General features: G+C 37.2%; 1 long non-coding RNA gene across 1 annotated transcript in view; it reads left to right on the plus strand.

Moving 5' to 3' along the window:
* LOC146401690 (uncharacterized) overlaps window positions 1–12021 on the plus strand; it is a 565997-nt gene that overhangs the window by 363645 nt on the left and 190331 nt on the right. The window lies entirely within an intron of this gene.

Consider the following 12021-nt stretch of genomic DNA (forward strand, 5'->3'; position numbering starts at 1 on the left):
TGATGTGCAGAGACAGACACGAGTCCACCTTGCTTAGGACTTTAAGAATGAAGAAACCTTTCCTGAAAGACCCTGGCATCTACCTTCTCATATTTCATCATGTCTATAGGGGAAGCTTTTGAATTGAATGAATTGGGTTTTTTTGAATTTCAGATTCCATTCACCTTCCTTTTGGATGTGAGCTATGCTACATACCTCTTGGAGGCCCAATTTTGAAGCAACTGACTAAACAGAAATGTGCCCATCATGTTAGAGAAAAACAAAGGACGTGGATCTTATTCTTTGAGCCCATATGGCTATAGTAATTGTGTTAAAAGTTCAGTAGGCAATTTCTCTCTTGTGCTATACCAGGTACAGCAGGTGATAGGAAGGACACAGTAAACAAACTTCTGGGGCTCAAGATTTCACTAAGACAATGAGCTCAATTAGAATGTCTTATTCTAAAAATATTTGCATACAGTTAAGTGGGGTTAACATAAGGTTTCTGGCCCAGCCCTGCTGCTTATGGTTCCAAGGCAGCTGATGAACTTTTAGGACTGAGATTGGGCTTGAAGAAAGTGAAATGATGGGTTTCAAGAAAGTGAAAAATGGACTTGGACATGAACGAACCCCCTTTATCAATGGGCCAAGTTATTTCCCAGCTATAGGAGCAGGCACATCCCTAAATGTATGGCCATCCTGTCCATGTTGGCATTGTCAAGTGCCAACACTGTGTAGAGGGAGGGGGAAGTATTCCCCAAACTATAAAATTTATTTGTTTTATACATCTAGATCTGTCTAGGTATTCAGCTTGCACTCCAGCTATACATGGTGAGTCACAATCTTGTCTAGATTACTTGCCTTTGATAACAAAGGAATCTGAATCATTTTTTCTTAAGCAAGCATTATGCCAAGCTAGGTCCAGTAGTAGTTAGAGCTCCTTGACACTGCAGAAGAGCAGGTCCCATTGCTGCCAGTGCAGCAGATAGCTCTGTTAGAGAGGGCCACCTGAAGTGTCATCAGTACCTGGCTGATGAAGCCTTGGGGCATCCATAAACCTCACTCAGCAACAGCCCTCTTCCATGCCACCATAAATAAAACAGCATCCAAGTAGAGAACAATGTATTTCCTTGGGAGAAAAAAAAAAAGGCACTGCTTCCGATGTAGATTTGGATCTAGAAGAACAAAGTTCCAATATTCTTAAAGCTCAAAGGGCTGCTTAAAGGATCCACATGAGGCTGTAAAATGGAAGATTATCTCCAATTCTACTTCAGCCCTGTTTAGGAAAATATCATTTCTCCTCTGGGTTATTGCCAAACCCATATTTTTGTCAGTCCATTTTCCGCAGAGCAACTAATGTTCTCAAAACAAAACAAAACCCTAGCAGGTCACGTCATTGTCCTGCTTAAAGTCCTGTAATGTCTTCCTTATGTTTAAAATGAAGTCTGAACTGCTCGCCATGGCCCTCACAACCTTGCACAATCCAGGCCCATCTGTCTCTCCAAGGTCATCTCATCTCCATCTCTCTTTTGCCTATTGGGATTATTCTTAGAAAATGCTAAGGTCATGCTCACATGACAAGTTTTGCAGAAGCTATTTCCTCTGCCTAAATATACCCCCACTGCCCTGCTCCCAATATTGTCTTCATGTCCATTTCATCCAGTTCCAGCCTGTCAGTTCCTCAGAGAGTCTGTTCCTAACCATTCTACATAAAATCAATCTCTGGTTTGCTTCCTTAATAATTTGTCATTCCTTTATTTATCTGTGTATTGGTCTTTTTCCTTATTTCTCAAATAAGTATGAAAGTTCCTGAGTAGGGGAGCCATGTCTGCCTTGTTCTTTTTTGTGTCCTCAGTCTTTGACAGGATATGACTTAGAAGTCATCAATGAATATTTATTAAATGACTAAATATATCCATGAATCAGGACAGAAGTAGGAGATAAAATTCCACCTCCTCTAAAGAACATTTTCTGACTCTGCCACCTGAAGTTATCATGAAAGCCTTTTCTCCCTGGTCTCTTTTATGCATTATTGTCACTGTTAATATTAGCTCCCATTTATTGAGTGCATGTTGTGAATGTTATTCTAAGGATCAGACGTATTTAGAGATGTAAGACTTATTTTATTTCCTGATGATCTAGCTGAAGTGTAAACAATCCATAGAATTTTGAGGGCATCTTCATGAAGGATGCTCTTGGGATTTAAGATCAACATTGAAGGAGGAGTTAGGAAATAGAAACTATATAAAGGAGAGGAAAGGACACTCAAGACAAGGCAGATAGGAATTTTGCATAGAAGCTGGAATGTGTGGAAAAATAGTAAGATTGTATACATTAATTTGATTTGACAGAAAATGCCTGGACAACTCTTGTTGATTGTATGATTTGTCCCATTGATACAGCCCTTAATTGTGTCCTACTTTATAAGTATCTTCATTTGGTATCTTGAAACATAATTAGAATTGTTTTATTTATGTATATGATAAATCTATTTTTCTTTCTGAGGAGATTGTAAACATGACACAGCAAAGGCCTTGTCCCATTCATCTTTGTAGATAAAGAATGTCAGATCTGGAGTTCCCTTCTGGCTCAGCTGGGAACTTCCATATGTCTCAGGTGTGGTTCTAAAAAGCAAAAGCAAAAAAAAAAAAAAAGAATGTCAAAAAGAATGTCAGATCATCCCAATTGGAAGCCACTTTGGTAATCTATTTTTTTTTTTTTTTTTTTTAAGACACATGGAGGTTCCCAGGCTAGGAGTTGAATCTGAGTTGTAGCTGACAGCCTACACCACAGCCACAACAACGTGGGATCTGGGCCACATCTATGACCTACACCACAGCCCACAGCAATGCTGGATCCTTATCCCACAGAGCAAGGCCTGGGATTGAACCTGCATCCTCATTGATGCTAGTCAGATTTGTTTCCGCTGAGCCACAGAGGGAATGCCCACTCTGGTAATCATTTGGTGATGTCTTCCACCTGAGAATGATGCCTCTTTACTCCATAACTGATGAAGAAAATTATCCAGCCTCTTGATAAACTTTTCATAGCGAGATTATTATGAGGCATCTTGTTTCGATATCACTTTTTTTTTTGTGGCAACAAACGCTTAAATTCCTCTCCTTCTCAACTTTCTACCACCAATCCTAGTTAAGTCCTCTGGAATTATACAGGGTAAAATAATCCTTTTCTTCCATATAATCCATGTATACTTGAAAGTATAATTATTTTCCCTTTTGTCTGTTATTTTTTAGGCTAATTCTTCCTATTTTCATTAGCTATTCCTCATTGATATTAGTATCATGTTGAAATACCTTTGTTTTCTTAAGCAATTAAATAATTGTTATAAACTCCATAACAACATATACTCACCCTTCTTGTCTCATTCACACTGAATTCATCTCACTTGTAACCATGGCTGACACATAATTGGCAATCAAAAAATATTTGTTGAATGAATAAATGAAGGACTAGGAGTATAGGCTTTAGCCAGTGCAATAAAACAAGAAAAAGACATACTAGGCATCAAATTAAAAAGGAAGAGGTAAAGTTCTATTCACAGATAACATTATCATCTTTATGGAAAGTGTACAAAATATCAAAAAAGACATTAGAACTAATAGGTGAGCTTGGCAAGCTTGTAGCATACAGATCAAGCATACCAATTGTATTTATATATATTAGCAATAAACAAAAGGAAATTATAATTAAAAGTAGCATTTACAATAACATCTAAAAACATTAGAACCTTAAAGATAAATTTGACAAAAGATATGTAAAACTTATAAACCAAAAACTATAGGAGTTCCTGTCATGGCTCAGTGGTTAACGAATCCAACTAGGAACCATGAGGTTGTGGGTTCGATTCCTGCCCTTACTCAGTGGGTTGGGGATCCGGCATTGCTGTGAGCTGTGGTGTAGGTTGCAGATGTGGCTTGGATCCCACATTGCTGTGGCTGTGGTGTAGACCCGGTAGCTAGAGCTCCGATTCAACCCCTAGCCTGGGAATCTCCATATGCCACGGGAGCAGCCCAAGAAATGGCAAAGGCAAAAAAACAAAAACAAAACAAAAACAAAAACTATAAAACATCACTTAGTGAAATGAAAATGAACTTAAAAGATCACCACCTTTATGAGTTGGAAGGCTCAATATTGTTGAGATATCAGTTCTCCTTAGGTTGATCTACAGATTGAACACTGTCACAATCAAAATAGCAGCAGTTTTTTTGTTCCTTTTTTTTTTTTTTTTTTTTTTGGTGAGGAAATTGATGAATTGATTCTACAAGTCCTGTGGGAATGTAAAAGATGTTGATTAGCCCAGACAACTTGGAAGCATAAAAAACAAAGTTGAAAGGCTGACAACACCTGCATTCAAGACAATAAAAAGCTAATCATCAAGACAGTAAAGAGCTAGTTTAAATATAGACAAATAAACCAAAGGAAAAGAATAAAAAGCCTGGCATAGATCCATACATATGTGGACAATATCAAGACAAATTGAATGGAGTAGGGATAGTTTTTTAACAAATAGTGCTGGAGGTAAAGGACACTCGTAAGCAAAACAAATGAACATTGATCCATGCCTTAAACTATATACAAAAATTATTCCAAATGGATCATATACCTAAGTGTAAAACATAAAACTGTAAAACCACTAGAACACCTGGGGGAAAAATCCTTATGACCTTGAGTTAGGCTTATTTCATTGGTTAGACAAAACATATGACCCATGAAACAAACAAAACAGAGATAAATTGGAATTCATCAAAATGAACAATTCCTATTCTTTAAAAGACACTGTTTGGATCATCAAAATCTTTAAAAGACATCATTAAAAATGAAAAATCGGAGTTCCCTTTGTGGCTCAGCAGGTTAAGAACCTGACATAGTGCCCATGAGGATATGGGTTAAATCCCTGGTTTCACTTAGTGGGTTTAGGATCCAGTGTTGCCACAGCTGTGGTGTTGGTCACAGATGTGGCTCGGATCCAATGTCTTGCTTTGGCTGTGGCATAGGCCTACAACTGCCAGTTTGGCCCCTAGCCTGTGAACTTCCATATGCTGCATTTGTGGCCATACAAAAGGAAAAAAAACAAATGAAAAATCAAGACACAGTCTGGTTATATATATTTGCAAACTATATCTATGACTAAAAGTAGTTGTATTCAGAATATACAAAGAACTCTTAAAATCTAATAATAATAAAGGAAGTATCCCAATAAAAAGTGGACAAAAACTGACACTTCTCCAAAGATGCACTAATAGCAAGTAAACACAAAAAAGATGCTGTCATTAGTCAGCAGGGAAACACAAATTAAAACCATAATGAGATAGCTCAACAAAACTATTAATGTAGTTAAAATGAAAATAATAATCATACTAAGTATTGGTGAGGATGTGGAGGAACCAGAGTTTTCATATACTCTCAAAATGAATTGGAAGTTGTGGAACCACCTCCTAAAAATTAAACATCCACTCATAGTATTGGCCAAGAAAAATGAAAGCATATCTTCATGCAAAGAGTTCACATTGCACATAAATACTCGGAGTAGCATTGTTTGTGATGACCTCAAACTGGAAACAATCCAAATATCCATCAACAGGTGAATGAATAAATAAATTTTAGCTTATCCATAAAATGGAATGCTATTCAGCAATAAATAAGAATAAACTATTAGTACACAAAATGCTATGAATGAACCCAAAAATAATTATTCTGAGGGAAAAAATCTAGAGATTTTTTTCCTAGATTTTTCCTAGATTTCTAGGATTCTACATAAAAGTATTCTTTTATGTAGAATCCTAGAAAATGCAAATTAGCCTATATTATGGAAAATAGATGAATGATTACCTGGATTAAAAGTATTAGGGAGAGGCAGAAGGGAAATACTACAAAGAGTCATGAAGAAATGTTTATTAGTGACATATATATCCATTTTCTTGATTGTGGTAATAGTTTTCATGGGTACATAATATGTTCAGATTTTGTCAAAATTAACAAATTACATACATGTAGCATATTTCATGACTATTATACCTCAAAAAGCTGGGTTTTTTTTTTTGTTTTTGTTTTGTTTTTGTTTTGTTTTTGTTTTGTTTTTTTTTTGTTTTTTAAAAAAGAATATAGCCTTGAAGTCAGTTAGGTCTGGATTCAAGTTTCATCTTGTCCACTCATGCGCTGTGTGCCTTTGGACAAGTTATTTAATCTCTCTGAGGCTCATTTTTATTTTAAATTGATTCTATTGAAAACTTCATAGAAGTGATGTGAATGTATGTAACAAAGTATCTCAAATGGGTGAGGGATAGAGTTCTTATGTAAATGAAATTGTGAAGGCTCCACCCTCCCCATTTATAGCCCTTAATTTGCAAAGAAACTGAAGAGTCCATTGAGCTTCTGCCATACTCACATAAATCTGAAGCACTGGTAAAGCAGTGAAAGGAAGACAATGAGAAGCCCTTGAGGTGGAACTTCCTGGAAAGGAAAGAGGAATCTGTGTTGTGGTGCAGAGAAGAGTAATGTTTGCCAGCTACAGCAGTGGAGGGACTCATGCTAAATCCAGCAATCCTGAACACAGGTGTGTTCTCTGAGGATAGGACCGAGTGCATTTGCACTGGTACAGCTGCCTCCCTACATACTTTATCCTTTAATGTCCAATCAGCTTTATTGTGGCATATCCCCAGCTGAATACAGCAGAGAGATGCATCTCCCTCTATATTCACAAAAGCCTCCCCACAGCCATCCAGAGTTGTGGGACACTGTCATGTTTCATTGGCAGCAGCTGTGGTGGGTTTCCATCCCTATTGGTGGCAAGAAATATCTATTACTGATTTATAGATAATGTCAGCATCCTTGGAGATTCCCCAAATAATTAAGGTATGAATTTTCCTCTGGCAAGCAGGGGATATTTTGCACCAAAAGGAGCTTGTATTCATTTTAACAAAACTACATCTGTAGTCATTGCAGGTAATAGCAGAGAAACTGAAGTTACAAATAAGAAAAAGAAAAATGACAGTGAAGGTATTTTTCCATAGCATGTCAGTAGAGTAATACCATATCTTCAAACTAATGAAAACATTTATTTCCTCATCTTACTCAACTCTTCAGCAGCACTCAATGCAGTTGCTGCAACAACCTTCTTGAAATATTTCTCCTCTGTCGCCTATGACACCACCTGAATCAAATTTTTTCTTGCCTCTCTGTTTACTTTCTCCTGCATGTCCATCCATCTTTTTTTCCAAATATATTTCTCCAACCCAGGATTGTCTCCTGATCTCCACATTTTGGTATCCACTTGTCTTCCTAATAGCTCTACATGGATGTCTCATGATATCTCAAATTTAATTTATTCTCATTCCTCCTAACTGCTTCCTTTAGTCTTTAGCAGCCTACAATTATCCACCAAGTGGTAGGAAACCCAGAGATCTTGGAGTAATCCTTAATCTCTCTAGTTCATTGGTCTAGCAACTCTGTGCAATAAGGAAATGAATCTGTCATGCTTCCATTACTCTCAGTGAAACCATAAGCTCTTACATTTCAAGGTCCTTTCCATGAACTTAAAAACTATTGAGTTAGGAATCAATTATAGGAAATTTTCAGAGAATCATTGTAAAGTGTTCTGTTATACAGTCTCTCACTTCTACTTCTTCATTCCCCTATTCATGCCTACTGAAACATTTAGAATTTTTATTTGTAGATCATTTATTGTAAATACTGAATCTGTTTTATTTAGGGTTTCCTTTGTTGTGCAGAAATTTTTAAGTTTAATTAGGTCCCATTTATTTATTTTTGTTTTTACTTTCATACTCTAAGAGATGGATCTAAGAAGATGTTGCTGTCCTTTATGTTGGAGAATGTTTGGCCGATGTTTTCCTCTAAGAGTTTTATAGTATCTGGTCTTATATCTAGGTCTTTAATCCATTTTGAGTTTATTTTTGTGTATGGTGTTAGGGAGTGTTCTAATTTCATTCTTTTACATGTGGCTGTCCAGTTTTTTGAGCACCCACAGAATGAGAGAAAATCTTTGCAAAAGAATCAACTGACAAGGGATTAATCTCCAAAATTTATAAACACCTTCTGCAGCTCCATACCAAAAAAACAAACAACCCCATCAAAAAATGGGCAGAAGGTCTAAACAGACAGTTCTACAAAGACATACAGATGGCCAAAAAACACATGAAAAGATGTTCAACATCACTCCTGATTAGAGAAATGCAAATCAAAACCACAATGAGGTACCACCTCACACCAGCCAGAATGGCCATCATCAAAAAGTCTACAAACAATAAGTGCTAGAGAGAGGGTATGGAGAAAAAGGAACCCTATTACGCTACTGGTGGGATGGTAAATTGGTGCAACCACTGTGGAAAACAGTATGGAGATTCCTCAGAAAACTAAAAATAGAACTACCCTTTGATCCAGCAATCCCACTCCTGGGCATCTATCCAGAGAAAACCACAACTCACAAGGACACATGTACTCCAATGTTCACTGCAGCACTATTTGCAACAGCCAAGACTTGGAAATAACCTAAATGTCCATCGACAGAGGAGTGGATCAAGAAGATGTGGTACATATACACAATGGAATATTACTCAGCCATTAAAAGGAATGAAAAACCAGCATTTTTAGCAACATGGATGGACCTAGAAATCATCATGCTAAGTGAAGTCGGCCATACAATGAGACATCAACATCAAATGCTTTCACTGACATGTGGAATCTGAAAAAAGGACACAATGAACTTCTTTGCAGAACAGATACTGACTCACAGACTTTGAAAAACTTATGGTTCCCAGAGGAGACAGTTTGGGGGCTGGGGGGATGCACTGGGGCTGTGGGATGGAAGTATTATAAAACTGGATTGTGATGATCATTGTACAACTATAAATGTAATAAATTCATTGAGTAATAAAAAAAAGCCATGACCAAAAAACAAACAAAAACACTGAATCTGTCATGTCGCTTATACTGTATTTTGAACCATTTGTGACCACCCAACCACCCAAGATGTTTTCTTTTTCTCCTCTCATTCACTAGCAGTCTTGGTAAACCTGCCTATCCAGGACTGAATTTCACTCCCAGAGGTAGCATTACCTTTAGTCAGCGTGGCCAGTGGGGAATGAAGCAGGATAAATGGGATCAAACTGAAATAATAGGAGGTTTAGGTTGGAAGCTATGTTGAGAAAAGGTCACTTAGACATAGGACCAGGTTCCCTTGAGAATGTAGGAATATCTTTATACTAAGTCTTTTAGCATAGTTAGGCTGAAGCTCAGTGTGAGTCCCCATCTTATAGTGGGCAATTCCATAGTTTTCCAAACTTAATGAAAAGATGAGAGGAGTCCATATTACTTGGGCATGAGATTTATGCCCCAGGAAAGGAAATATTTCGTGGTGCATCCTGTGTAAAATCTCCCCTTCTTCTCATCAAGCATCCACTCTGACTCTGAGGAACAAGATTGAAGAACCAAATTTATCACTAACAATGAAACTCCATATCTGCTTTTGTTTTTTTGTTTGTTTAGTCTTTTTGCCTTTTCCAGGGCCACACCCGCAGCATATGGTGGTTCCCAGGCTAAGGGTCTAATGGAACTGTAGCCACCAGCCTACACCACAGCCACAGCAACGCAGGACCTGAGCCACATCTGCGACCTACACCACAGCTCATGGCAACACCGGATCCTCAACCCACTGAGTGAGGCCAGGGATCGAACCTGCAACCTCATGGTTCCTAGTCAGATTCATTTCTGCCTCGCCGTGAAGGGAACTCTTCCATATTTGTTTTGAATCCTGGATTACACATTTGTTTTAAAGAATTTGTTTGAAGGTATTAGTCTATGACTGTTTTATAAGGTCTGGTGGAATAATCTATACACACTTAACACTTAGTTTTTGTTCATAAGGCTGTTAAATTTAGTTAGTTCTCTAATAAGTGTAACAATGAAATCAAATCCCTTTTCCCCACAGGCTAAGGCATGAGGGATTCAGCTAGCAGAATGGTGGTGTCTATCAGTAAAGGGATTTGTAATTGAAGAGAGAATCCTACTTGTGATGGGACAGAGTTCTATGTTAGTGGCAGGCTAAAATGTGGTAAAATGGTAACTTGCCTTATCACTAGTACCCTTCGCTTTCTTTACTGTTCAGAGCCCTGTGCAAATCAGATCAATTGACTGCATTCTTAATTGTTTTTCTTTTAACCCATCAATTCTTAATTTGGCATCCTCTCCATTGACACATGTCACCATTATTGAGGGCTAATCATGTTAGTTTTAGAATAATGAATATATCACTCTGACATAAACAAATTAGCATGTTTAATAAACTTCTCAGAATGCAATTCCCCAGCTTTCCTTGGCTCCACCTGTGGATTTATAATGTAGTTCATTGGAGGTGTTGGGGGAGGGAACAGAGTCCTTCTTCATAATTTTTATAGATGTTGAATGGCACTGAAATAAAAGTTACATGCTGGTTGCCTATAGGCAAGATAGTGTCTGCAGATATTTTTTGTTTGGTCCACATAAAGCTTTAAAGACATTTGATGGAGAACTTTGATTCTACTGGTAATGGCTCAGGAGATTGAATTCTCCATTGAAACATTTTGATAATTTCTCTCTAACAATAGTGGCTGGATTGTCAAAATGGATTTTTACAAAGGGTAGAATTATTTTTTAAATTACAGATTTTGAGCTAGTTACAACACAATTTTGGGTCCTCTTTACCACCTATTGTTTACTCCTTTTTGATTTTATGATATATTTCCATCAGTGTCTATTCTAACTGGTCGGTCCCTTGCCCTTTAAATCTCAGTTATAGTCCTGAGAAGGATTTACCCATCTTCCCTTTCTGAGAAGGATCAGGACATCTTTGGGGAGCTTACCCAACTTTCTATTCACCACTGCATCATTGTTCTGTTTCTTTAAATTTTGTTTTATCTTTTTTTAAATTGACTTCCATCCTATAACCATCCTTTGAATTCTTCTATCTGCTTTGTTTTCATTTTGGCTATTATTTATCTCATTACATATTATTAGTCAGTTTATTAATTTAAAAGAAAACACTTATTGAACATCTGCATAAATGTATGTTTTATTGACACATTTCACATCTTTATAACACAAAATCTTAAAAACAAATGGTTTTTAAACCATTAATTATACTATAATAAGGAAGTATATATAAAGAAAAATCTTCAAGGAGCTGTGAGAATATAGGAGAGATGGGGGATTAATTCTGCCTGTAGTGTGTAGAATGTAGGGGGCTAGACTTGGGGATAAGATACTCAAGGAGACTATCTAAATGGAGGAGATTTGAAAAAGACCAGAAATGGATTTATTGATGAAACTTTGACCTCAGGGCTTTGCATCTGTATGGGTCCCTTCTACTGTGTTCTTATGCTCTTGTGTTTTATACACTGTAATTTAACCACTGATACTTAAGACCATTTTTTCTTCCTTCCTTCCTTCCTTTCTCCCTCTGTCCCTCCCTCCCTCCCTCTCTCTCTTTCCCTCCCTTTCTTTCTTTCTTTCTTCCCTCCAAATCCCCTGCAACATACTTCCTCTTGACTCAGGTGGCCTTGGAGAGTCCACGGGCTTTTCTAGAATGTGATTACAAGAGGGTTGACTTGGAAACAGTTTGGGTTAGTGGGATACATTCTTGTGATTTGCTATTATACCCTGTGTAGGTTAAGTTATTGCTGGCCATAGCAAGGTAGATGTAAGTTCCAGGATATTCCTCCAAGACACTGTGTCAACTTAGAGTTGGGACACAAATGTTCAGGACCATATTCACATCATGATATGAATATTTCCTATGAAACTGACGCTATAAAAATGTGGATGGAAGAAGATAAATAAGATTTAAAATGTGCAGGACCAGAAATTAATCTGTAGAAAGTTCTTCCAGTCATTTGATGTATAAAACTATAAATAAAAGAGGATTTGATCTCATTGATGAGTGGTCAAAATGAAAATTCTCTCCTGCCAGGAAATACTCAATAATGCCTTGAAACCTTAGAACTCATATATGAATGATCTTAAAGAGGTTTT

The sequence above is a fragment of the Sus scrofa genome, chromosome 7, assembly GCF_054392235.1.
Source record: "Sus scrofa isolate SSC_HxYL_T2T_F1_AM1 chromosome 7, Sscrofa_HxYL_maternal_Yorkshire_Landrace_v2.0, whole genome shotgun sequence".
In the NCBI taxonomy this organism is placed as follows: domain Eukaryota; kingdom Metazoa; phylum Chordata; class Mammalia; order Artiodactyla; family Suidae; genus Sus; species Sus scrofa.